General features: G+C 41.8%; 1 pseudogene; it reads right to left on the reverse strand.

Annotated features, from left to right (window-relative positions):
• Positions 1-26,950, reverse strand: part of LOC131817402 (zinc finger protein 850-like) — a 75,456-nt pseudogene that overhangs the window by 42,696 nt on the left and 5,810 nt on the right.

The following is a 26,950-nucleotide window of genomic DNA, read 5'->3' on the forward strand; positions in this document are numbered from 1 at the left end:
AAAAGTTTCTTGCCAGTATGACTTCTATGATGGTTAGTAAGGTGTGAGTGCCGGTAAAAGGCCTTGCCACATTCTTCACATTTGTAAGGTTTCTCTCCAGTATGAATTCTGTGATGCTTAAGAAGGTTTGAATGCAATGAAAAGGCCTTGCCACATTCCTTACATTTATAAGGTTTCTCTCCAGTATGAATTCTGTGATGCTGATCAAGTTGTGAGCGCTTGTTAAAGGCTTTGCCACATTCTTGGCATTGGTAAGGTTGATCTCCAGTATGAATTCGGTGATGCCAAGTAAGGTCAAAAGGCCAGCTAAAGGCCTTGCCACACTCTTGACATTGGTAAGGTCTCTCTCCAGTATGAATTCGGTGATGTTGAGTAAGTTGTGATGGCCGGCTAAAGGCCTTGCCGCATTCTTGACATTGGTAAGGCTTCGCTCCAGTATGAATTCGGTGATGTTGAGTAAGGGCTGAAGTTCGGCTAAAGGCCTTACCACATTCCTTACATTTGTAAGGTTTCTCTCCAGTATGAATTCTGTGATGAGCAGTAAGCAATGAGCTCCGGTGAAAGGCCTTGCCACAATCTTGACATTTGTAAGGTTTCTCTCCAGTATGAAATCGGAGATGATTACTAAGGGTTGAGTGACCCTTAAAGGCCTTGTCACATTCCTGACATTTGTAAGGTCTCTCTCCAGTATGAACTCTGTGATGTCGAGTAAGGTGTGAGCGCTGTTTAAAAGCCTTGCCGCATTCCTTACATTTGTAAGGTTTCTCTCCAGTATGAATTCGGTGATGTTTACTAAGCAATGAGCTATGGGAAAAGGCCTTGTCACATTCTTGACACTTGTAAAGTTTCTTCTCTCCAGTATGAACTCTGTGATCTTGATCAAGGCATGAGCGATCATTAAAGGCCTTGCCACATTCTTGACATTCATAAGGTTTCTCTCCACTATGAATTTCGTGATGTTGGCTAAGCCCTGAGCTCCGGTGAAAGCCCTTCCCACATTCTTGACATTTGTGAGGTCTCTCTCCAGTATGAAATCTGAGATGATTACTAAGGGTTGAGTGACACTTAAAGGCCTTGTCACATTCTTGACATTTGTAAGGTTTCTCTCCAGTATGAACTCTGTGATGTCGAGTAAGTCGTGAGCGCTTGTTAAAGGCCTTGCCACATTCCTTACATTTGTAAGGTTTCTCTCCAGTATGAATTCGGTGATGTGCACTAAGCAATGAACTCTGGTAAAAGGCCTTGTCACATTCTTGACATTTGTAAGGCTTCTCTCCAGTATGAATTCTGTGATGTAGATCAAGGTATGAGCGCTCTTTAAAGGCCTTGCCACATTCTTGACATTTGTAAGGTTTCTCTCCAGTATGAATTCTGTGATGTCGAGTAAGGTGTGCTTGCTGGTTAAAGGATCTACCACATTCCTTACATTTGTAAGGTTTCTCTCCAGTATGAATTCTGTGATGTTGATCAAGGCGTGAGCGCTCCTTAAAGGCCTTGCCACATTCTTGACATTTGTAAGGCTTCTCTCCAGTATGAATTCTGTGATGTCGAGTAAGGTGGGCCAGCTGGTTAAAGGACCTACCACATTCCTTACATTTGTAAGGTTTCTCTCCAGTATGAATTCTGTGATGTTGAATAAGTGTTGAGCGAATTTTAAAAACTTTGCCACACTCTTTGCATTCATAGAGTTTCTTTCCAGTATGGATTTGCCTATGTTTCCTTAGGGATGAGCAGTACTTAAAGATTTTACCACATTCTTCACATTTGTATGATTTCATTTCAGTACTCATTTGCTGATGCTGAGATTGGGTTGAGTGCCAGTCAAAGACTTTACCACATCCCTTAAAAATGGGTGTTTTCTCTCCACTAGGGATCATCTTCTTTCTACTTAGTCTTGATGACTGACTAAATGTGGGACCACGTTTAGCATATCTGAATGGGTTTTTGGCCTCATGAATTCTCTGATCATCACCAATATTGGAGGACTGCTGAGGACCATTCTCACACTGACTGGATTCATCAGGATTTTCTCCCAAATGGATACTCTCATGTGTAATAAGGTTAGACCTCTGATGAAAGACTTCCCCACATTTATAACATTCATACTGGTTCTCTGAAAACTGAGTCCTCACACGTCTCTGAACACTGCAGCCCTGGTTAAGTGTTTTCTCAGATTCAGGGCACTGAGCATTGCTGTCTCCATTGGAAGGGCTCTGGTCATTCTGGAGGGTCGACTCCTCAGTGAAGCCCCTCTCATATGGATCCCGCTTAGCACTTTGTTCTTCATTATTCAATCTCTGATTTTCAGAAGTATCTGATGGGGTCAGTCCAATCCTGTTTTGAAAATGGTTCCAATCATTGTTTTCAGCACGGACTAGGTAACTTTCCAGATTGTCCAAACTGTCTTTCTGCAAAGAGCTGTGTTGGAATACTTGAATGGAGCTTTTGCTGACAGAAACACACTGCTTTGTGGAAACAGCTGACTTAAAAAGGTAGGTTTTCCACGATGTTTTATATCCTTCACTATTTGGGTCATTTTGAGTCTTATTAGATGCCGCTGCCTCAGATGGGCTACGTCCTTCATGGTATCCGTGATGCCCTTCCCTCTCTCTATTACTTTCCCGGTCTGTCATTAAGTATATATTTTCAAGAGCACTATTTTTGTATCTACCCATTGTCACTTTTTGGAAAGAAGCTTCTATGCTTGGCTTTTGCAGGAAGTTCTGGGTGTCATGTGAAGATATGGCTGAAAGATATCAAATAAGAGAAAAGTAAACTCATTGAACTTACTAGTTTCAGATGAATATACTGATGATTTGTAACATACAAGCTTCCAGTCAATCAGAGAGTGTCACAAAGATGGCTGGGAAGGAATCATCAGAATTTCCTTCTTCCATGGACACCCTACCTTGGAACACAACATACTGACCACATACCCTAATAGATAATTCTGTGATACTGTCATGTTCTAGCACAAGTCCCTTCCTGCATCTCAAATAATCTGGAAAAGTGCCACATGAGCGTAAAATTAGAAGGATGGTTATTTAAACATAAAACTGAAATGAAACAAATGGAAAAAAATCCAACATACTCAACAGGTAAAGATTGTAAGCTTCTCCTCTATGATCAGAAATAAGGTAATGAAATAACCCCACCACTGCCTTTCAACATGGTACTGGACATTCAAGTCAGAACTGGGGTAAAAAAAAAAAAAACACATAATAAGAATCCAAACTAAAAAAAGAAAAAGTAAAATTATCTGTGTTCACAGATGACATGATCTATAAAAGACCCTAAAGAATCTTAATTTAGGGGCACCTGGGTGGCTCAGTGGTTTGGGCTGCTGCCTTCGGCTCGGGTCATGATCTCAGGGTCCTGGGATCGAGCCCCGCATTGGGCTCTCTGCTCCGCAGGTAGCCTGCTTCCCTCTCTCTCTCTCTCTGCCTGCCTCTCCGCCTACTTGTGATCTCTGTCTGTCAAATAAATAAATAAAATCTTTAAAAAAAATCCTAATTTAATTTTTCTGTGCTTTTTTTTTTCTATTGTTTGTATTGTTTATTTCTGCTAAACATTGTCTACAACACTTTCCATTTTCAAATTTCTTTTATGCAATGTATGGCTCAGTTAAAAAAAAAAAAAAAAAAGGAGCTGGAAGAATGCTTGGGTGGCTTGGTGGGTTAAGCCTCTGCCTCCAGCTCAGGTCATGATCTTAGGGGCCTGGGATCGAGTCACACATTGGGCTCTCTGCTTGGCAGGGAACCTGCTTCCTCCTCTCCTCTCTCTGCCTGCCTCTCTGCCTACTTGTGATCTCTATCAAATAAAAAAATAAAACCTTTTTAAAAAGAGAGAGAGAGCTGGAATAAAAAACTAAACTTTCCACGAGAAACTAGGAAAGGAAAAAACTTAAATGAAATGTAGTAGTACAATAAATGACAAAGATAAATCTGAAATAAGTAAAAGGGAGACCAGAATTGTAACAGAACTCTGAATGTAATGCCCAGTTCACCCAAAATAATAAAACTGGCTGTGTTTTAACTTGGTCCGCATTTATAAACTACCAAATCAGATAATTTGGGAATAAAAGCAGTAACAACAACAATAGATAATTCCTAAAATTGCACAAGTCACCAAGACTGAATTATCTAACCTCTACCAAATAAATGGGAACTCATCTTACACCAGAAACAGGAATTTAAATTATATTTGGAAACAAAACTCTCCCAGCACAGAAAAGCCCAAGACCTAGGAATGTTACAACATTTGAAGCAGTCACTGAGTTCCCTAAATCAAATCTTGTGTTAGAGGATTCTTCTCTCTTTTGCTCAGATTCATTATTTTCCTTTTTTGTGTCCTTGAGGTCAGAAAGTCCTTTATTTCCTCCAACTGGCTGTTTATTGCATCAATCTTCTTTTCAATCTCATTTATTGCATTGTTAATTTCACTGATTTTTAAAAATTTATCTATTTGAGGGGTGTCTGGGTGGCTCAGTGCATTAAAACCTCTGCCTTCAGCTCAGGTCATGATCCCACAGTCTTGGGATGGAGCCCCACATTGGGCTCTCTGCTCAGCGGGGAGCCTCTTCCTCCTCTCTCTCTTCCTGCCTCTCTGCCTACTTGTGATCTCTGTCTGTCAAATGAATGAATAAAGTCTTTAAAAAGATTTATTTATTTGAGATAAAAATAAAGAGAAAGAGCATGAGTGGGAGCTACAGAGAGAGAGGGATAATATCAAGTAGACAGCACACTGAATGTCCACACTGACCTGGGGCTGGATCCTACGATCCTGAAATCACTACTTAAGCTTAAACCAAGAATCAGATATAATTGAGATACCCGTGCGCTCCATCTTTTTTTCTGTTCTAACTCTTGTCTCTGTGGTAAAGTTCTCAGCACTTTTTTCTCAAACCTGTGAGTATCTCTACAATTGTTGCCTTTAATTCTCCATTAGGTATGTTACTGATAACTGCTTCCATTAGATCTCTGGCCATGGCCATATTCTTTTGTTTCTTCTAGGATAAATTCTTCCATTGTGGCATTTTGTCTAAGTCTGCCTTCCTTTCTGTGTTAGAAAAGCCAGTGATTTGTCCTGCTACATCCTTCTAGTCAGTGGTCCGCAGAGGCTCTCCTTGCCTTCTGTAGACAGTATTTGCTCCCTGGTCTGAATGTGTCAGTTTTAACTAGGTGAGCTCTGGTCTGCTTGTGAAATGAGACCTGAAATCACCTCCACCAGAACGGAGGTTGTGCAGAACTCTCTGCTCAGGAGATGTGGTGTGGGCAGGGGCCCACCTTTCTGGGCCTGAGGTTAGCTAGATTGAGGTCAGTCCAACCAGAGCACAGGGGACTGGGGCTTAGGAAGCAAGCCAGACAGCCAATGTCCTCATTGACTGGGACACTGGGACACTGCTCTGAGATTATGCTACAGGGCAGGAGAAGGAAATGCTGCCATCTAACTCCTGTGTTCTTAGACACATATCCCACTGAATGTTTCCTCACAGGGAAACACTCCTAGACTAGTGAATACTCTTCCCACTGTGTCCCCAGTCATTCTTCTGATCTCTGTCTGCAGGTTGTCTGTACCCAGGTTGCTTGTCCTCCTTCTCTACAGGAGTAGCACAGCACCTTCTTGGCTCTATCCCAGCCAAGCCTGCTGAACTTTAAAACTCTAGGCTTTAATACCTGCTAGTTCCAAGAACTCGTGAAATTCAACCCCTCTTGTTTTGCACACCAGGGGCTTTGGAGAAACATTCTCCTTGTGCTTTCCCTCTGTCATGTCACTTTCTCCACAACCAGGGATCCCTGCCTTCCGTAGCACTGTAATTTTTCCCTCCCTCAACCATGTTTCCAAACTTTCTGCCATCTATGATGTGGCCTCTTCTTTCATTTAACTTGGGGAGTATGATCTGACAGTCTTCATGGCCATTTCTGGAGTACTGAAGATGATTCGGTACTTATCTAGTTGTGTTCCTGAGATGTGATGAGTCTAGTGTCCTCCTATTCCAAAGCCATTTTCCTCTCCTGGAAATCCTTGTTGTTAGAAACCTGTGAAAAGGGGCACCTGGGTGGTTTAGTGGGGTAAAGCCTCTGCCTTCAGCTCAGGTCATGATCCCAGGGTCCTGGGATTGAGCACCAAATCGGGCTCTCTGCTCAGTAGGGAGCTTCCTTCCCTACTGATTGAATAAATAAATAAATAAATAAATAAATAAATAAATAAGATCTTTTAACAAATAAAAAGAAATCTGTGCAAACTAAAAAAATTTTTAAAAACATTTGTAAAAAAATTTACAACACTGGAGAATACAAACTCAACACATAGAAAATTTGTTGTTTCTACTTTAAAAAGAATCCAAAAGTTGAGACATAATACATTTAGAGGAACATCCCCCAAATAAAATGCTTATAATTTAAAATAATGATATCAAATCTGGAACAATGCAAACTATGAATAGTGTGCAGGAATTGAAACAAGAAATAAGTGGAAACACATTGATGTTCTTTCACTCAAATACTTAAGACTATTGACCTATCAATAAAACTTCAATTGACCTGCAGATTTAATGTACTCTCTATCAAATTCCCAATGCTATTTTTGCAGAAAGGACAAAATGCACCCTAACTTTACATGGATGTCACAGGATAGCACCTACCAGAATAATCTGGAAAATGAACAGCATACATCATGATTTAAGGCATACTGCAAAGTCACAGTTATCAAAATAATATACTACAGACAGAAAGAAAGCCACAGAATAAGGGAAGAGTGTAGAGCATCTAGACCTATATTTCTCCAATGTTCCTGTGTATGACAATCAACTGAGGCTTCGTTAAAATTCATATTCTGATATTCATTTCTGATTAGGGTCTAAGTTTCTACATTTCTCACAAGTGTGCAACTAATGCCCATACTTTCAATTCCACAGTTCTAAATTCCATAAATGAATGAATGAATAAAGGATGGATGGATGAAGAAATGAATGAATGAATGAATAAAATAAAAATTAAAAATAAAATAAAATAAAAATCATAGATGGGGCTGCATCAGTGACTCACTTGGGTTGTCTATTTTGGCTCAGGTCATGATCTCAGGGTTTTAGGACTGAGCCCTACAGCAGGCTTTGTGCCTCTGTAGAGATACACAAAGGATGGAGAGAAATCGAAGGAGTAGTTAGGTCTAAGATCATGGCAATGGGAATCTGTCACAAGAAACAACTTGTGTACATGTTCCACTGAAAGACAAATCATAGATTTTATATGTCACTACTAGTCATGACAGTCCTGCACAGAGAACCATTCCCCCTCCTGTTAACAATAGAATGTGCAACTGGCATCCACACAATGGAACAGGATCGGTCCATTCTAATGAATGATGCACAGTAACATGCAGGAAAACCAACCAATTCACAAAGACAGAGAAAGAAAAAAAAGCCAAATATAAGAGTTCCCACTGCCTGATGATATTTCTACAAAGTAAAAAAAGGGAGCACAGCAATCCTTTGCCTTAGATGCTGAAACAGTGCTGAGCTTAGGAGAAAAGTTACTGAGACCTCAAAAGGAGTTCAGAGGACAATATTGTGTTTCATTACCTCGATGGCTTATACAGATGAAATAAGTCTGTGAAATTCCATCCATGAAGCTCTTCACTTGTGATCTGCACATGTGACTCTACTTTCCTTTTTTTCAATGATTTTATTTATTTACTTGACAGACCAAGATCACAAGGATGCAGAGAGGCAGGAAGAGAGAGGGGGAAGCAGGCTCCCCACCAAGCAGAGAACCCCATGTGGGGCTTGATCCCAGGACCCTGAGATCATGACCTGAGCCGAAGGCAGAGGCTTAACCCACTGAGTCACCCAGGTGCCCCTGTGTCTCTTTTTTAATTTAAGTTTTTAAAAATTTTTTATTTGGGCACCTGGGTGGCTCAGTGGGTTAAGCCTCTGCCATCAGCCCAGGTCATCATCTCAGGGTATTGGGATGGAGCCCCACATCGGGGTCTCTGCTCAGTGGGGAGCCAGATTCCCCCTTCTCTCTGCCTGCCTTTGCCTATTTGTGATCTGTCACATAAATAAATAAATTCTTTAAAAAAATGCATACTTGGGGCGCCTGGGTGGCTCAGTGGTTTGGGCTGCTGCCTTCGTCTCGAGTCATGATCTCAGGGTCCTGGGATTGAGCCCCGCATCGGGCTCACTGCTCCACGGGAAGCCTGCTTCCCTCTCTCTCTCTCTCTCTGCCTGCCTCTCTGCCTACTTGTGATCTCTGTCTGTCAAATAAATAAATAAAATCTTAAAAAAAAAAAAAAAGCATACTTAACCCTGACAGCATGATGAACACGGCTGGCAGCACAGACACAATTCCTCTGGAAATCAGCCATTATCCCATGTTCCCCTACAAACCCCTAGCCCCTTCCTGTGAGTGGGCTGCCAGTTTGAAGGCCTCAACCTGCTGAAGCCTCCTTGGCTGGCAAAGCAATGAAGCTACAGCTGCCCTTGATCCCCAGTTCTGTCTGCACGTTCTGATCTGGGTCTGAAACATAGAGGTCAGTTCATACAATAGAATGAATATAAGGAGAGATTTGTTTTCCTCACTCCATTCTCCATTTTTGGTTTGTCGAATACTTTAAAAATTTCCTAATTATGAGCGCCTGAAAGACATGAGGCTCAAAGACAGGCAATGAAAGCTTGCATGCCACAGTGAATTTAAAAAAAGAGGGAGGGATTTAGAATTGCAAACAGGAGTCATAAACTTACAGGAGAATGAAAAGATGAAACCTACATCAAATAATGCTTTGCCTCTCCAGGTAGACAACTCTTGAGGATGTAAAAAGTTACTCTTTGGTGTCAGCAGTCTTTCTGATCGAGGTCCTCCATCTAATCGATTCTTAGTATGTATCACAAAGAGGATAATTTGTACCTATTTCTGCATACTTGGTACTTCTAGCACCTTCAAGCAGCAGGGCAGAGAGGAGAAACCAGAAGAGCCCAAGGGCAGAAGTTGGGACTCCTTAGCTCCCTAGGTAAGCCATCTTGGAACACAGGTTTTCCTTATCACTACAGGACAATTTTCTTCCTCACTTTACACATATCCTACGGATTTGTGAGCAAGAAGCTTTCTTATCAGATGTATAGCCTAACTTCCGGAGACCCATTAACTCAGTTTCCTGAGGTCCTAACATCACCCTCCCCTCTACAAAATTGAGGGAGGCTGAGGCAGAAGGAAAGGTACGTAAAATTAAATTTCTTCTAAACCTGAAACCAGGGCACCTGGGTGGCTCAGTGGGTTAAGCCGCTGCCTTCGGCTCAGGTCATGATCTCAGGGTCCTGGGATCGAGTCCCGCATCAGCAGGGAGCCTGCTTCCTCCTTTCTCTCTCTGCCTACTTGTGATCTCTCTCTGTCAAATAAATAAATAAAATCTTAAAAAAATAAAATAAAATAAAATAAACCTGAAACCAAACCACAAGGATGTGTGATTGAAGAATACAACAGTCCTCCAGGAAGTTGGAAACTATCTTCATATCCGTAGCTCACTGTAAAGAAAAACAGCTTTTGCTTGACAATAACCAGGTTCCCATTCTCTTGAGAGTCTTCTTTCGCATGTGACAGTCCTTCTGAACACCCTGTTTGTCCTCAACTCCCCAGTTCCCAATTATATAATCAGTGATACATCAGGAAAATGAGCAGCTCTTTCTGCCTAGGGGTCCTGTCCTGGTGCTTTAAGAAACCACCAATTTACACCAAAGACATCTCAAGAATTCTTTCTTGGTCATCAGCTTTGGATTCCACCCCACTGTGCCTCACCTATATTCCAAAACCCCGTCAAGTTCCATATTGCTTATTAGTGGATGGACAAAAGTTACGAGAGCCTTTAAGAATGTAGCAACCAGGGACGCTTGGTTGGCTCAGTTGGTTGGACAACTGCCTTCCGCTCAGGTCATGATTCCAGAGTTCCGGGATCGAGTCCCACATCGGGCTCCCAACTTCACCAGGAGTCTGCTTCTCTCTCTGACCTTCTCCTTGCTCATGTTCTCTCTCACTGCCTCTCTCTCAAATAAATAAATAAATAAAAATCTTAAAAAAAAAAAAAAAAAAAAAAAAAGTAGCAAGCAGCACTAATCAGCACTTACTAGATACTTATCCTAACTATGCAGGCTAAGTCAGTCTTCCGGGCGAAAAGTGTTTTTGTTTCTATGTCTCATCTTTTCACCAAGTAACAATTTTCTGTCCTTAAGTTACTTTTTTGTAGCTCCAAGTTTTCTTTAGATTCCACTTTATTTGCACATAGTATTAGTTTCAGCGGGAGAATTTCTATTCTCCACTTACATACAACATCAATCAGTCATCACGGTGTGCTACTTAACCCATCACCCATTGCATCCACTCCTCCCACCCACTCCCTATCCAACCACCCTTAGGTTGTTCTCGACAGTTAACAGTTAAGAGTCTGTCCTGTGGGGGCACATGGGTGGCTCAGTCACTGAGCATCTGCCTTCAGCTCAGGTCATTATCCCAGGGTCCTGGGATCAAGACCTACATTGGGCTCCCTGCTCAGTGGAAAGCCTACTGCTCCCTCTCCCCCTGCTTGTGTTTCCTGTCAAATAAAATCTTTTTATGGTTTTATTTATTTATCTGACTGAGAGACATCACAAGTAGGCAGGGAGGCAGGCAAAGAGAGAAGGAAAAAGTGAAATCCTTATTGAATATGGTGCCTTCAGTTTGCGGTGTAGAGAAATAAGGCATCTGACTGGGAAGATCTCATGGAAAATAACATGGCATGTGATAAAACCAAAGAAATTATTTCAATTGTATCGTAACTTCATTTTGATGAGGACTAGTTCTCTTTTGGTTTTAAGTTACAGACTCTGAGAGGGTGTGTGGTTGTGCTTCTGTTTGTGTACCTAAAGTTGTTTTGTGGCCAGCAATGGAAATCCTTCCTTCTGATTTCCAACTTGCAATACTTGGGCTGGACTGTTTTCAGGCAGATGTGCTCACTACCTCTCACTGCTGAACTGATTCTCTAACAAATCTGTGCCATGTAAGGAGGCAGAGCCTAGAACTATACTTCCTACCATGCTGAGGAAAGGCAGGAATGTACCGCACAGCAGTGAATCAGCTTCCCTGAAGGATCTACATAGGAAACAAGGGCTTGAAAGCAACCACAGCACATGCCTTGCTGATCTGGCCTATTCCACTCTCCAAAAGGCTTCTTCATCTCAAACATCTATTCTACCGTGTGACATCGTAAGATGTCACATGGTAGAATGCCCACATGACTGCATCATCTAACACCCTCCTCCATCCCTTTTCATGCATCTAGGTTGGGGCAGTACAGTCATCACTGACATCCAACAGCATTAATCCTCAGGAAGACACAGGAGGTCGATCAAATCATAAGGGTGAAGCAGGACCTCCATACTCCCGAGAAACCCACATTTGCCATTTCCTTTCCCCATTACATGTATTCATCAGATGACTGATTGAATACATTACATGTATTCATCAGCAAGAGCTGCCTGTGCCTTTACAGTGACTAAAGGGAGCCACCTCTGGCTCTCTCCCCACACAGGAAAGAGTTCCTCACATTTCCTTTCAATAGGTCTTGTCTTTCTCTCAAAGGACGGTGCCTTCCTCAAATTTTACTTAGATTCACATCCCACATCATTCAAGTTAGAATTAATACCCATCGGTTTCCATCTGTCTAATCTCAATGTAGCATTTTCTGAGGACACTATCTCCATAGGACAGGCAAGAAAGGATGGTTGTGGTGCCTACATAGCTGGAAAGAAAAATGAGGATGAATACAACTGGAGATCTGGAGATAACTTCTACATCTAGGGAGTCCCTAGGGAAACTCAGGACAGTTCTCCTCCTCTACATGCTAATTCTTCATCTTGAATATTTTCTGTCTCTTCCCTGGGCTACCACATGATTTCTATTGGGATAGATTTGTTTCTTATGGGGTATCTATGACACACATAACATGGTCATATACACATGTGTATACCTCTAGACACATCAAAATACCACTCAGTGTAGCTCATGGGGCACATGTTTCATTTGGGGCCATGGTGCTGTGCTACAGAGTCCCAAGTCTAAGTCCAGAATATGCCATCCTAACTAAAACAGATTTAGGGAAGGCCTGGGGGAGGGGGAGTCTTCTCTATGGGTTATGGGAGGGAAGGCATTGCAAGAAATAGAGATGGGGATGCCTAGGTGGTTCAGTGGGTTAAAGCCTCTGCCTGCAGCTCAAGTCATGATCCCAGCGTCCTGGAAAGGAGCCCTACATCAGACTCTCTGCTCAGTGGGGAGCCTGCTTCCCTTCCTCTCTCTCTGCGCCTCCCTCTCTGCCTAGGTGTGATCTGTCAGTAAAATGAATAAATAAAATCTTTTTTAGAATTTTTAAAAAAGAAAAAATAAGGAAAGAGAGATGCTGGCTCACAAGGATGGAGTGTAGATCTCATATGAGATGTTCCACTAACTTGACACTCTGCAGCGTGCTGACTGGGGAATGTCAGTGCAAGGCCCCTGCAAAACTGCTAGCTACACAAAATCAATGCCAAGTAGCATCATGGAGTACGTGAGCAAAAACACCAAAAATACCTGCCTCTATGCTACATGCCTCAGTTAATACACCCACAGTACTATCATCATATTAACAAAGAAGAGAGAATCAGAGCACAGACTAGGGGGAAAACAATCACATATCCCTTAAAACCTTCAGAGCACTGGGAAAATGGCTTCCTAAGTAAATTGTTTTACTCCAGTACCAAACAGGTGATTGATTCCATCATTTACCTGCAACCTTCAAAGAGAGAGATTAACACTGTAGGTAGGATAACACCTCATTCATGACACACCCATATCAATACATGAAAAACCACTAGGTTTTATTAATGAAAATATATATTAAGTTCACAGGTACACTACGTTATGCATTTCAAATACAGTCTATCGTCACTCTTCGAAATACAGAACAAACGTGTGCAAAACCATTCAAGTGTTGTCGGAAGGATGGGGAGTACCTATTTCCCAAAATTTCAGGACTGAGGTACATTCCTAAGAAATGTGTATGTTCAGTGGTATGACACTGTAGGGAAGAGTTAGCTACCCTCCTTCAGTCATCTGTCAGGATTTCCTCATTTAACCACATCAAGTCATGCTCTCTAATGATTGTGCCTACAAAGACACATTGGTAGCGTACTGCCTGACACATTCTTTTTCTTAAAGAACAATTAGTAAAACCTTCTATTTCTAATATTGAGGAAGTTCTTTATTTTAAAACATGAAGCAGTATGTGTTCTGAACACCTATTTCATGGTAACATACATCAATGTTGTAACCATAAACATCTCCACGGTGATTTTCCTCGTATGTTATATATTATACAATCCTACATCTTCCATGGAAAATTAGGCATGTGTGCATCCCAGTTAATGTAGCAGGGCATCTAGTGTCTTTGATGGAGCAACAATCAGCCACATGGTCTTCCAGATTCAGTAGGGATAAAGGGATTCTTGGTAAGAGATTTCAGAGTAAAATAAAACTGTTTGTCACAAATCTCAAATAAGGTCAATGTAAAAAATGTTTAAAAAAATATATTGAAATTAAGCATACATAAAAGCCTATCTACTATATCTGTTGAAACAGAATAGTATATACCTTTTCTAAGTGTTTGATTTTTCCTTGTAATAACTATTTTCAGAGTAATGTCTGAATTGAGTTCCTTCATTCCTTACATTTATTGGCATTTGAATTCAATTAGAAAGTCATCTAAATATTTATGTCTTCAAATTTACTTTATTTAATGCTCTCTCCGGTGTTTGCTCCGGTGTGTATAAAAATGAAGGTCTTTCCACATTCATTAGTTCCAAGAGTTTGTTTTTTGTTTTTTTTTTTTTTTTTTTTTTTTAAAGATTTTATTTATTTATTTGACAGAGAGAAATCACAGGTAAGCAGAGAGGCAGGCAGAGAGAGCAGGAAGCAGGCTTCTCCTGGAGCAGAGAGCCTGATGCGGGGCTCGATCCCAGGACCCTGGGATCATGACCCGAGCCGAAAGCAGAGGCTTTAACCCACTGAGCCACCCAGGTGCCCCAGTTCCAAGGGTTTGAATCTAGTAAGCATTTTGTGATATTGAGTAAATACTAAATTCCAGAAAAGGCGTGTCTTATCCACTTTCTTTACATTTTACAGTTCTTCTGCTACATGGTAACTATGACTTGAAGTACGTTGGGAGTTCTAGTGAGAGGTCGGACACATTCTATGTGTGCAGTTACTCTCCTATATAAAATTTCTGACATGAAGTAAATGAAGAAAAGGCCATAGATGTTTTCACAATTACATTATGTCTGTAGATTACTCTCCACTTATGAATTTGGCGATGTCGAGTAAGGTTTGAGGGCCACATAAAGGTCTTGCCACATTCTTCACATTCATAAGGTTTCTCTCCAGTATGAATTCGGTGATGTGCAGTAAGTCTTGAGCTGTCATGAAAGGCCTTGCCACATTTGTTACATCGGTAAGGCTTCTCTCCAGTGTGAATTCGATTATGTTTAGTAAGGGATGTGACCCACATAAAGGCCTTTCCACAGTCGTTACATTTGTAAGGTTTTTCTCCAGTGTGAATTCGGTGATGTTTCATAATATCTGAGGGCATCTTAAAGGCCTTGCCACACTGTTTACATTTGTAAGGTCTCTCTCCAGTATGAGCTCGGTGATGTCGAAGAAGCCCTGAGCTCTGCCTAAAGGCCTTGTCACATACTTGACATTGGTAAGGCTTCTCTCCAGTATGAATTCTGTAATGTTGGGTAAGCACTGAGCTGTGGTTAAAGGTCTTGCCACATTCATGACACTGGTAAGGTTTCTGTCCCGTATGAAGCCTGTGATGTTGCCTAAGGCCTGAGCTCCGGTGAAAGGCCTTGCCACATTCTTGACATTTATAAGGTTTCTCTCCAGTATGAACTCGGTGATGTTGAGTAACATCTGAATGCGACTTAAAGGCCTTGCCACATATGTGACATTGGTAAGGTTTCTCTCCAGTATGAGTTTGGGGACTTCCAGGAAGGGTGGAGGACAATGTAGATGCTTTCACACCTTTTGCCCATTTGTATGGTTTCCCTCCAGTATGGGTTGGTTTATGTCCCTTTACTGATGAAGGCTCCTTAAAAGGTTTACTACATTCCTTGCATTTACATATTTTCTCTCCAGTATGCATTCGTGGGAACTGAGATAATGTTGAGTGGCAGTCAAAGGATTTACAACATTCCTTAAAAATACAAGTTTCCTCGCCCCTAGGAATTGTCTTGTTTCTATTTGGTCTCGATGACGGACTAAACATGGTCCCTGGTTTATTACATGTGAATGGGCTTTTTCCCTCATAAATTCTCTGATGATCACCAACACTGGAGGAATGGTTATGAGCTTTCCCACATTCATTATCCTTGTGAGGACTGTCTCCTGAAGGGAGTATACTGAGGTTAGAGCTTGGATGAAAACCTTCCCCACATTTATCACATTCATAATGGTTCTCTGCAAACCTAGTCCTGACCCATCTGCGAGCATGGGAGCGCTGGTTCAATGTTTTCTCAGATTCAGTGCACTGAGCAATTCTATCTCCCCTGAGAAGCCTCCGTTCATTCTGGAGGGTCGACTCTTCGGTGAAGCCCCTGTAGAATGGATCCCACTGAGCACTTTGTTTTTCATTTCTAAATCTCTGATTTAAGGTCAGGTCAGTCCTATCTTCCAAATGGCTCAAATCATGATTCTCAGCATGGACTAGGTTACTTTCCAGATGTGCCAAATGGTCTGTCCACGAATTGCTATGATGGAATATCTGATCGGAGCGTGTGCTGACAGAAACACACTGCTCTGCAGAAACAGTTGACTTCAAAAGGGAGGATTTCCACAGATGTTTACATCCTTCACCATTTGGGGCAGTGAGATTCTCATGAAAGACAGTTGACTTGGTTTGGATTTGCCTTCTCTGAAATCTTTGATACCCATCACTTTCCCCATCATTGTCCCAGTCTCTATTTAAGTGTAAAATCTCAACAGCACTATGTTTGTATCTGTGCATTGATCCGTTCTGGAAAGAACCTTGTATGCTCTGCTTTAGCAGGAAACTCTGGGTGTCATGTGACGATATAGCTGAAAGATACCAAATAAAAGTAAAACCATTGCACTTACTACATTCAGAAAAATATACTGATGACTTTTAATACAGAAGCATCAAGTCAATCAGACAATGTCAGAAAGATGGCTGAGAATGAGTCATCAGGACTTCATTTCTCCATGGACACACAACATGGCACACAATGTACTAGGTAGAGTCTTTTTTTTTTTTTTAAAGATTTTATTTATTTAACAGAGAGAGATGACAAGTAGGCACAGAGAGAGAGAGAGAGATTGGAGGAAGCAGGCTCCCCGCCGAGCAGAGAGCCTGATGCGGAGCCTGATGCGGGACTCCATCCCAGAACTCTGAGATCATGACCTGAGCCGAAGGCAGAGGCCCAACCCACTGAGCCACCCAGGCGCCCTAGGTAGAGTCTAATAGAGAATACTGCGGTATGGTCATGGTGTAGCACCAATCAAGTTCCTGAATCTCTAACAATCAGGAAAAGGGTCACATGAGCTCAAAATTAGCAGAACGGTGGATACTGAAACAGAAAACTGAAATGAACCAACTAGAGTACGGAAAAATAGAAACTATCAACCACAGGAAGAATTGTTTGTCAGAAAAGATCAACATTGACAGCCCATGAACTAAATATAGAATAAAGAAAAGTGCGACTAAAATGAGAGGTAAAAAGGCAAAAGGAGAGCATAACTGACTATAGGAATCAAATAAGAGGCAACAGTGGATAATCAGGGACTACAAACTCACACCAAAAGATGAGTATGAATGTTAAAAAAAAAAAAAAAAAGTATGAACAATTTAGACTTCAGCATTCATAAAAACAAATTAAAAATAAAACCCCAAACTGATCTACAACCACAAAGCAGAGTGAGAGAGGAATAAAGGAAAAAATCCAACAAGCAAAAATTGTGTGCCAGATGAATTCACTGGATATTCAGACACTGAAGGAGAAAGGACTGCAAATCTCCTCAAACATTTCTAAGGCATGAATTATCAGAGAAACTAGCAGAACACTCTCTCTGTGGCACCAGCATTACCAGCTCATGCAAGCCAGACAAAGACACTACAAACAACAAAGTTTACAAACTACTGCCTGAGACCAATATTCACTCGAAGCTCACAATAAATAGCAATCTGAATCAACAGAACATTTTCCCTTTTTACAAGATCATCAAGTGGGAATTGGACCTGGAATGAAGAGCGGTCCAACATACAGAAAACCATAAACTCAAGACTCCACATTAACAGAACCAAGGACAAAAATGACATGATCATTTTAAGGGAGACAGAATACAAATAAGGGAGACAGTATTGGACAGCATGTCATGCTAAAAACACTCAAGGTAGAGAATGAAGGAAACCCTAACCTAATGAATGCCATAGATGTATGAAAAGATGAAACCTATTCAGTAGGGACAGTCTGCAAGCTTCTCCTCTATGATCAGCAGGTAATGAATTGACCCCACCACTGCCTTTTGAGTTCTCTATTGAGAACAATTATGCAACCATAAATCTAGTAAAGGAATCTAAACTAAACAAGAAACAGTAAAACTATCTCTGTTCACACATGACATGATTACAGAAATCCCTAAAAATCACCTTAATTCTTTTACTGTTTCTGGTCATTATTTGTTTATTTCTGCCAGTTTCCTGAGTACACTTTGTTTTTCATTTTTGTTATGTTATACAATAGAGGTAACAAAAATGTTGGAACAAGCAACTTAATTTCCACCACAACTAAAAAAGGAAACAATTAGATGAAAGTTAGTAGAGAGGAATGCCTGGGTGGCTGAATGGGTTAAGATTCTGCCTTCAGCTCAGGTCATGATCCCTGGGTCCTAGGATCGAGTCCCACATTGGGCTCTCTACTCGGAAGGGAGCATGCTTCGCCCTCTCTCTCTGCCTGCCTCTCTGCCTACTTATGATCGCTCTGTCAGATAAATAAAATATTTTTTAAAAGAAACTTAGTATAGGAATAAAAATTACAAAGAAAAATCTGAAATAAATAGCACATTAATACTAACAGAGATAATTAATACTAACAAGTAATGCCCATTTTATCAAAAATAAAAGTGGTAAAACACTAAATCCCACAAACTACTATATAATAACAGATAAAGGGGCGCCTCTGCCTTCAGCTCAGGTCAAGTATCCCATGGTCATGGGATGCAGTCTCCATATGGGGCTCCAGACCTGCTCAGGCTCCAAGATCAACAGGAAACCTGTTTCTCCCTCTCCTGTTCCCCATACCTATGTTCCCTCTCCTGCTGTGTTTCTCTGTCAAATAAACAAAATCTTTTTTTTTTTCTTAAAGATTTTATTTATTTATTTAACAGACAGAGATCACAAGTAGGCAGTGAGGGAGGCAGAGAGAGAGAGAGAGGGACGCATGCTCCCTGCTGAGGAGAGAGCCCAAAGCAGGACTTGACCCCAGGACCCAGGGATCATGACCTGAGCTGAAGGCAGAGGCTTTAACCCACTGAGCCACCCAGGCACCCAAAATAAACAAAATCATAAAAAACAAAAACAAAAACAAATAGGGTAATTTAGAACAAAAGAAAGATAATGCCTAAAAACAGACAAGTTATTAAGAATGAATTGCTAACCTTGAACCAAAGAATTTGGAAATCACCTTAGACCAGTAAGAAGCATGAGGGTTGAATTTCGAAGAAATACTCTCCCAGCACAGGAAAGCCCTAGACCTGGGAATCTTCCTACTTTCAATGGGGTCAATGAGCTCCCTAAATAATTTGTGTTAGGGGAACCTGGGTGGCTCAATGGGTTAAGCCTCTGACTTTTGGCTCAGCTCATGATCCCAAGGTCCTGGGATTGAGCCCTGCATAGAGCTCTCTGCTCTGCAGGGATCCTGCTTTCCTGCCTCTCTCTCTGCCTGCTTGTGATCACTGCCTGTCAAATAAATAAAATCTTAAAAAAAAAAAAAATCCCTTGTTGCATGATTCTTTTCCCTCCTTTGGTTCCAATTCAGTATTTCCCTTCATTTTGCCTTTTATGTGACAAAGTCATTCTTCTGTATCTTCCAGCCTTCTCTTAACATCAGCCTTCCAGCCTTCTCTTAATAACCTATTTCTAATCTAGCTTATTGCATTGTTCACCTTTGTTTGATTTTTAAAAAGACATCTACTGGGGGATGGGGGTGATAAGAGTTTGGGTGGAAGCTAGAGAGATGAAATCACATGTATGCATCACACTGAGTCCAGAGGCAGACTTGAGCCTGGATTCCAGGACCCTGAGATCAAGATCTGAGCAGAAACCAAGAACCTGGGGCTTAACAGAGTAAGCCACCCAGACAACCAACTTTTTTTCAACCTTTTTTTTTTTAAACTCTTATCCCTGTAGTAAAGTTCTCACTATTCTTTTCTCAACTCCTTGAGTACTGTTAGGATTGCTGCCTTAAATTCGCCATCAAGCTCCTAACTACTGTTTCCATTGCTTCTCTGGCCCTGGCCTTACCTGCTGGTTTTGTTTGGGATAAATTCTTTCATCATGGCTTTTGTCTAATTCTCTAACTTCCTCTGTCCATTAGAAAACTCAACAATGACTCATTCTGTATCCTTCAGGCCAGTGGTCTGCAGGAGCTCTCCTTGCCTGCTATGGGCAGTGTTTTGTCCCTGGCCTCAATGTGGCCAGTTTGAGCTAGGTGAGCTCTGCTCTGATTGTGAAAGGAGACCTGACGTCAACTCCACCAGGACTGCAGCCCTGCAGAATCCCTGCTCAGGATCTGGGCAGGGGCTGACCTTGCTGAGCCTGAGACAAGCCTCACTGAGAAGGGCAGTCCCCTCAGATCACAGGGGGTGGGGCCTGGTGCAAGCAAGGCAGACAGCCAGTGTCCTCACTGAGTGGGGCTCTGCTTTATGCTACAGGATGGGAGAGGGAAATGGTGTCATCCAACTCCAGTGTTCTGGGAGCCACATGTCACTGAAAGTTTCCTCTCAGGAATGTGCTCCTAGACTACTGAATACTCTCCCCACTGTGCACCCCAGGTGTTCTCCATATGGCTGTTTCCATGCTGTGAGCCCCCAGGCTGTTTGCCAGCCTTCTCTCCAGGAGCACCCCAGTGCCATCCTAGTTCTATCCCATCCAAACCTGCTGCCCATTAAACCAGGCTTTAAGATGTGCTGGTTCCAAGAACTCATGAAATTCAGCCCTTCTCCCTCTCCAAGCCATTGGCTTTGTGGAACCTCCTTAGGCATCCCCAGAGTGTTCCGCTGTCATGAAACCTACTGCACAGCCAGGGCTCCCTTCCAGCCACAGTGCTATATTCCTCTCCTCCCTAAACCATGTCTCCACACTATCTGCCATCTTCCATGTGGCCTCTTCTCTCCGTTCACTTGGGAGTCTGTCCTGTCACTCCTCAGCCCAATGTCTGGGGCATTCAGGAGGACCTGACAGTTGCCTAGTAGTGCTCATGACAGGACAAATGAGTCTAGGATCCTCCTGCTCCACAGCCGTTGCTTCCCGTGGTGAATCCTTATTGTTTTCATCCTCTAACAACTCATGTGGATTTTAGAAAGTTAGTACACAAACCAAACCATAAAACTTAGTTTTGTTTCTACACAACGAAGAGCAATTCCCAAAACAGGATCATACATTAAGAGCAACAAACTACCCAACCCAAATTCACCACGGCCACCGTATTCATGGAAACAACTCCCTCCTTGACAACAAATGCAGGTGCAATCGGCTGCAATGCTCGAATTTTGTAGCTTGGACCTCACTGCATCCGTGGTCTTTATCAATTTCAAGTTTCCCCTGCATTAGTACTAGTACCCATGTCTTCATCAGGCTATATGATCACTTGTTTCAACTTAGGCTTCCTCCTTAATATTGACTTTGTGTAAAATGAGTACCGTTATTAAAGTTGGTTGCACTTTCTGGTCTTCCCAAAAGAATCCACTTACACAGAAAAGCCTTCCTGACACATGTGGCCATTATTACACACTCCGTAATGGTGAGACATGGGAGAGAACACACTGTAGGGAAATAGACTTAAGAAGCTCTCACAGAAATGACTGTTCTTCCATGTACCCCCTGGGCTGCTCAGTCTACGAGGACCACAGGCTCTTCTTCATCTACCAATTTACTTCCTCACACTACTGTGTAGATGCTTGTCTTTCCCCTGCTCTCTCCCTTCTACCACTATGCACCTGTATCTCCACTGTGATACAGGTCAGTTTGCTTTCCTAGGATTTTTTCCTACTACTAATACTTAGGATTAGCTTATTTTGCACAGTTGGTTTACTTTGTTTGCCTGCACCCTCTTAACACACTACTTTAACCTATAAAGGCATATGCTTCTCGCTATCTATCTTGCTTTCTTTTAAATGTTCCATTAGTTCAGGTGGACTACTCTATAGGTTCTATTCTGCTCACTACCAAGTAGCTACCATCTGGCACCATAAAATGTTGTCATTATACCACTGAACGAGTTCACTATATTCTGTTTTCCCCATGACTCATTATAACACAACTGGAAGCATGTGCTTCCCATTCCCATTTCCTCATGCTGCCCATCATCCTTCTCCATTCCACACTGGTTACAGTCAGGTTACTCTCTGCATTTATGGGTCTGATTCTTCTTCTTTTATTGTGTCTTGTCATGTGTGACAACATGGTTTGAACCACAGAGTATTCTGCGATGTCAAGTAACACAAAGACATATCATATATATTCACTTAAGTGTATAATCAAAACAACAATGTAAGTGAACAAACAAGAAACACACTCATGGGGGCGCCTGGGTGGCTCAGTGGGTTAAAGCCTCTGCCTTTGGCTCAGGTCATGATCCCAGGGTCCTGGGATCGAGCCCCGCATCGGGCTGTCCGCTCTGCGGATAGCCTGCTTCCTCCTCTCTCTCTTTCTACCTGCCTCTCTGCCTACTTGTGATCTCTGTCTGTCAAATTAATAAATAAAATCTTTAAAAAAAAAAAAAAAGAAACACACTCATGAATATCTATTTTGTTTTGAATAAAATCCATGGATAATCCCAAGAGTATGAAAAGCCCAACATGACACACATTCTAAACTGTGACCAGGTGGCCTGTAACCATTTCCCAATCTGGGCAGACGACAGGAGGTTCCCAGGTCAAAGTCTAAGCATCTTATGACTCATGACACAGCAAACATCATAAACATCTTCATCACACGAATTCCACTGGCCAGCTGCACACCCACAACTGATACCGCGAGATGCTACACATGCGGTGGGTTTGAATCACTTCTGTGGGATTCTGAGCACAGGAAACCCTAGTATCATCAAGGAACATCCAATGTATCTACCCGGTCCTTTCTCACAGAAAGAAACATCTGTTTTCCTGTACAATAAACAAACTCATCTGCCCTCTACCCAAGAGCCAGATGCGTTCACTATATTCCCAAGCTTTTTTATACACAAACGTGTGGAATGGCAAGTATTACTAAAACATCAAACAAGGAAATGCTCATGCAGATCACGACATCACCACATGACTTCAAGGAATAGTGACAAGACTGTATGAGGCACATATATGAATGTATGATTCAGGGAAGGTATCCACAACAGCAATCAATACATTTTCCTTCATGATCTTTTCCTGCTCACCTGGCAATGATATACAGTCCCATGAAGGGTAGGTCACAAAGTCAATGGACCTGGAAAGTTTGACTTTAAGATGCTTTCAACCATCGGCCATAGGGCCACTTGTGAAGGTCTGGAAGAACCCGAAGATGAACACTGTGCCACCATACACACATCCCTGGCCACTCTGTCAACCTAACAAAGAAGTGTGCATCCAATATCATGGCAGAAATCTTTCACCCAAAAGCTGTCAGTGTGCGTCGGACTCCATTACAGACAATGTATAGTGAGTTGCCTATGCTCCCCTGTTTGGCGATAAAAGCTGTAGAACTTATCCTATCTCCAGTGAAGTAAAGAGCGACAGTGGTATAACATCTATCAGGTTGCCACGATTGCATGGACAGCCTGCACCACAAAGATTATGGCAACTGCTCAGCTCCTGGAGGCATGTCTGCTGTGGGAAAAGAGGAATAATCATTGATCTGAGCACAGAGGCCCCATGGAAGATCTCTGACATCACAACTGGCATTGGGTGAGTGCTCCTGGGAGACTGCTAACACCACTGGAGGAGGAAGACACAGAGATAAAACAACAGAGAAGTCTGATACAAGATCATGGCCATGGGAATCTATATCAAGACATGACTTGTGTAGGGAAGCCTGGGTGGCTCAGTCAGTTAAGCTTCTGCCTAAAAACTGGGTCCTGATGCAGGTCTTGGGAAAGAGCCCTACCTGGGGCTCCCTGCTCAGTGGGGATTCTGCTGGTCTCTCTGCCTCTGGCCCTCCCCTAACTTCTATTTATTTTCTCCCTCTCTCAAATGAAGAAAAAATTTTTAAATGATTTGTGTAAGCAAATAAAAAGAAAGCATAATACAAATTTTCAGAATACATTTCACTTTATTAGCCAAGTGGGGAAATAAAAATAGAAAGAAACCACAGAGTATGTTAATTTCTAATACGTATCTGGCTAAAATTTTAAACATAATGATGTGTTCAGAGAAACACAAGGGATTCTATCTCTGTGGTATGGTTTAAAAAATTTTTCATAAGATCAAGAGAATTAGAGGGGCACCTGGGTGGCTCAGTGGGTTAAGCCGCTGCCTTCGGCTCGGGTCATGATCCCAGGATCCTGGGATCGAGCCCCGCATCGGGCTCTCTGCTCAGCAAGGAGCCTGCTTCCTTCTCTCTCTCTCTGCCTGCCTCTCAGTGTACTTGTAATTTCTCTCTGTCAAATAAATAAATAAAATCTTTAAAAAAAAAAAAAAAGATCAAGAGAATTAGAAAAATATATTTACTAGTATCTGAAACATTCCTTTGCACAGTGTATACAATGTCTGTCTCACAGTTACTGATGCTGTATTTGCTATTAATGTATTCAATGTTCTAGAGTTTATGGGTTAGTGATAATACTATTGTCCTCTCACTCAAAGAAATCATGTAGATAAAGGAAGGTATAGGTAACCTCTCACTATTGGTCGAGTCGGGGTTTGAATCTGGGTGCCTACATAGGAACAGGAAGCACATAGTACATATGCCTTCTAGAAGGTGACCCATGTTTGGATTGTTCCTTTTCTCTTTGACACTCAGTGGTTCACCCAGCAGTCCTCACACAGAACAGCTTCCATGAAGGAACACTTCAAAGTGAACATTCCAGCCCACACCACACATAGGTAGCCTGAGTGGTTTCCTGGTTGAATACTCAGATGTAGACACAAAGGTCAGGCATCCAAGGTACAACACAGGAAAGGCCCAACACACATCAGTCCACTTTCATGCCTGGAGAACCAAGACTACACACCTGTGTATCTCACTACATTACACATGGGCTACTACCTTTCCCGAAGAACACAACTATGAATGTGTCCCAAGATACAGGTTCTCAAGGTCTAGTCCCTACACAGCCACCTGAGATGGGGTAAGGACGGAAAGGTTGGTGGCTGCCCCCAGAGCGACTGACATGGTAATGTAAGCCTGGGCACAGCGATCCAAGATTTACAAGTGCTCCTGGTGATTCTGACCCGGGACAATTTGCACAACCTCTGCAGGAACCAAGTCACAGGTCAATCCTGAGTTATCCCCACAGAAGGCACTCTCAGAAACCCTCGGTGCTTGTGGTCATGTTACTGTCTGGACACACATACACCACATGCACAACACACAACATACACAACACACATTTCCTTTATTCATTACTAAACCTGATTCCTTTTCACATGCCTGACACAGGAAACAGAGAGGGAATCAGGGCACCTGTAGAGGCAGTGTGGAGGCTACTCAGACAGGTGAGCTCCTGCTCAAACAAGGAGAGACGACAGAGCTGAAGGCAAAGAGAGGTGGGGATCACTCGTTGTACAGTAGTGACTCCTCTTCCTGAAACTGGGAAAGAACAGGAAAGCAGACTTGACAAATGCCCGGGTCAAGTGTGACAGAACCCAGGAATTGCTATTATTAGTGTTCTCCTGAAGAAAAAAACAAGTCTATAATCCTGGGTCCTTAGACTGTTTTTTTTTTTTTAATTCCCAAATACCACTACAAGATCACAACACATTCAAAGAAAAAGAAAAATATGTTCCAATCAGAGGAACAAAACAAATCTCCAAAACTGGCCCTAAATTAATAAAGACCCATACATTGCAAAAAAAAAAAAAAAAAAAAACCAAAACAAACGAAAACCAGATCAAACCAAAAACAAAACAACAACAACAAAGTGCAAGCACTTCAAATTATAATGATAAAAATCTGGGTGGAGGAAAAAGAGAAGACTACAGGTAACTAAACTTTTATCTGGAAAAAGCATGACCAAAATGTAAACCCAGAGAGACATAACGTGTAACATCCAGGAACCAGAAACTGAGTCCCAGAGTACAATTACTGAATTTAAAAATAAACTAAGGGATCAGCAACAGACTTGATGAAGCAGAGAAAGAATCAGAACTCTTAAAGACAATTTTTCTAAATTCTCTACTGAGGGGACCAAAAAAATAGGTGGAAAAGGACGGAGTCTGAGGGACTCATGGGACACCAACAAAGTGGTCCAATATGCTCATTAAGGGGACCCCATAAGATGAGGGTGACCTCTGTGGACACAAGAGACAATTCAAGCTTGCTAAAAATTCTTTTTTTTTTAAGATTTTATTTATTTATTTGACAGAGAGATCATGAGTAGGCAGAGAGGCAGGCAGAGAGAGAGGAGGAAGCAGGCTCCCTGCTGAGCAGAGAGCCCAATGTGGGGCTTGATCCCAGGACCCTGACCATGACCTGAGCCGAAGGCAGAGGCTTTAACCCACTGAGACACCCAGACGCCCCCCGCTTTTTTTAAGATTTCAAGCTTGCTAAAAATTCTAAGTAGCATAAATGTCAAGACATGAACCAGTGACAGATTGTAATTAACCCATCAAACACCACAGATGAAAAGAGACTTTTGAAACAGAATGGCAAATGCACTTCACCTTGTGCAAGAGCTCCTAGAAGAGCAGTAGTGGGATCCCAGCAGTCCCAACAAGAATGGGGCCAGCATAATGTACTCAGCTACTGAAAGATTGAAAAATAATCACCAACAATACTTTACTGGGCACTCTTTTCCACAGATGTAGAAATGAGGACATTCCCAAGTAAAGACCCTTCTACGTTTACCAGTAGACCTGTACTACAAGAACCATTAAAGGAACGCTCTCTCAATGAAATAAAAGGATTCTACCCAGAAACTGAACCAGATGGGATCCTAAAGTTCTCCGCTAAATATAAGTATTTACGCAGTTAAACAAACTTGTAGTGCTAGAATTACCTAGGTCACATTTATTTCTGCAACAGAATTTTGTTTTTTAAAAAGTATAAAAATCAATCATTCATATAGGTCATAAACTACACAACATAAATGTTAGAATTTGTGACATCAGTTAACAAAGTGGGCGCAGGGGTGGAGACAGGAAGAAGTGTTTTGTGTGCAATTCACAGTACTGAGATTCAAAAGCTTTGTTTTACCTCTAAGTTGTTTAAAGGAATCTCTAAGGTAACCACAATGAAAATACTCACAGAAGACACAAAAATTAATGAGGAAGGTACCAAGGCACACCATAGTGTAATATAATTAAAGATAAAATAAATCTTTCTTATTTCCTACCAAAACATGATACACAGGTGTAAGGTGTTTCAAAGTAACTTTCAATTCCAGAAACTCCTTTCTCTCATGCCGAAAGAAAACAATTCACCCACAAATACATGATGAAATTAATTCTGTGTTGATATCAACTCACCTAGA

This window comes from Mustela lutreola, chromosome 16, assembly GCF_030435805.1.
Source record: "Mustela lutreola isolate mMusLut2 chromosome 16, mMusLut2.pri, whole genome shotgun sequence".
Taxonomy (NCBI): Eukaryota; Metazoa; Chordata; class Mammalia; order Carnivora; family Mustelidae; genus Mustela; species Mustela lutreola.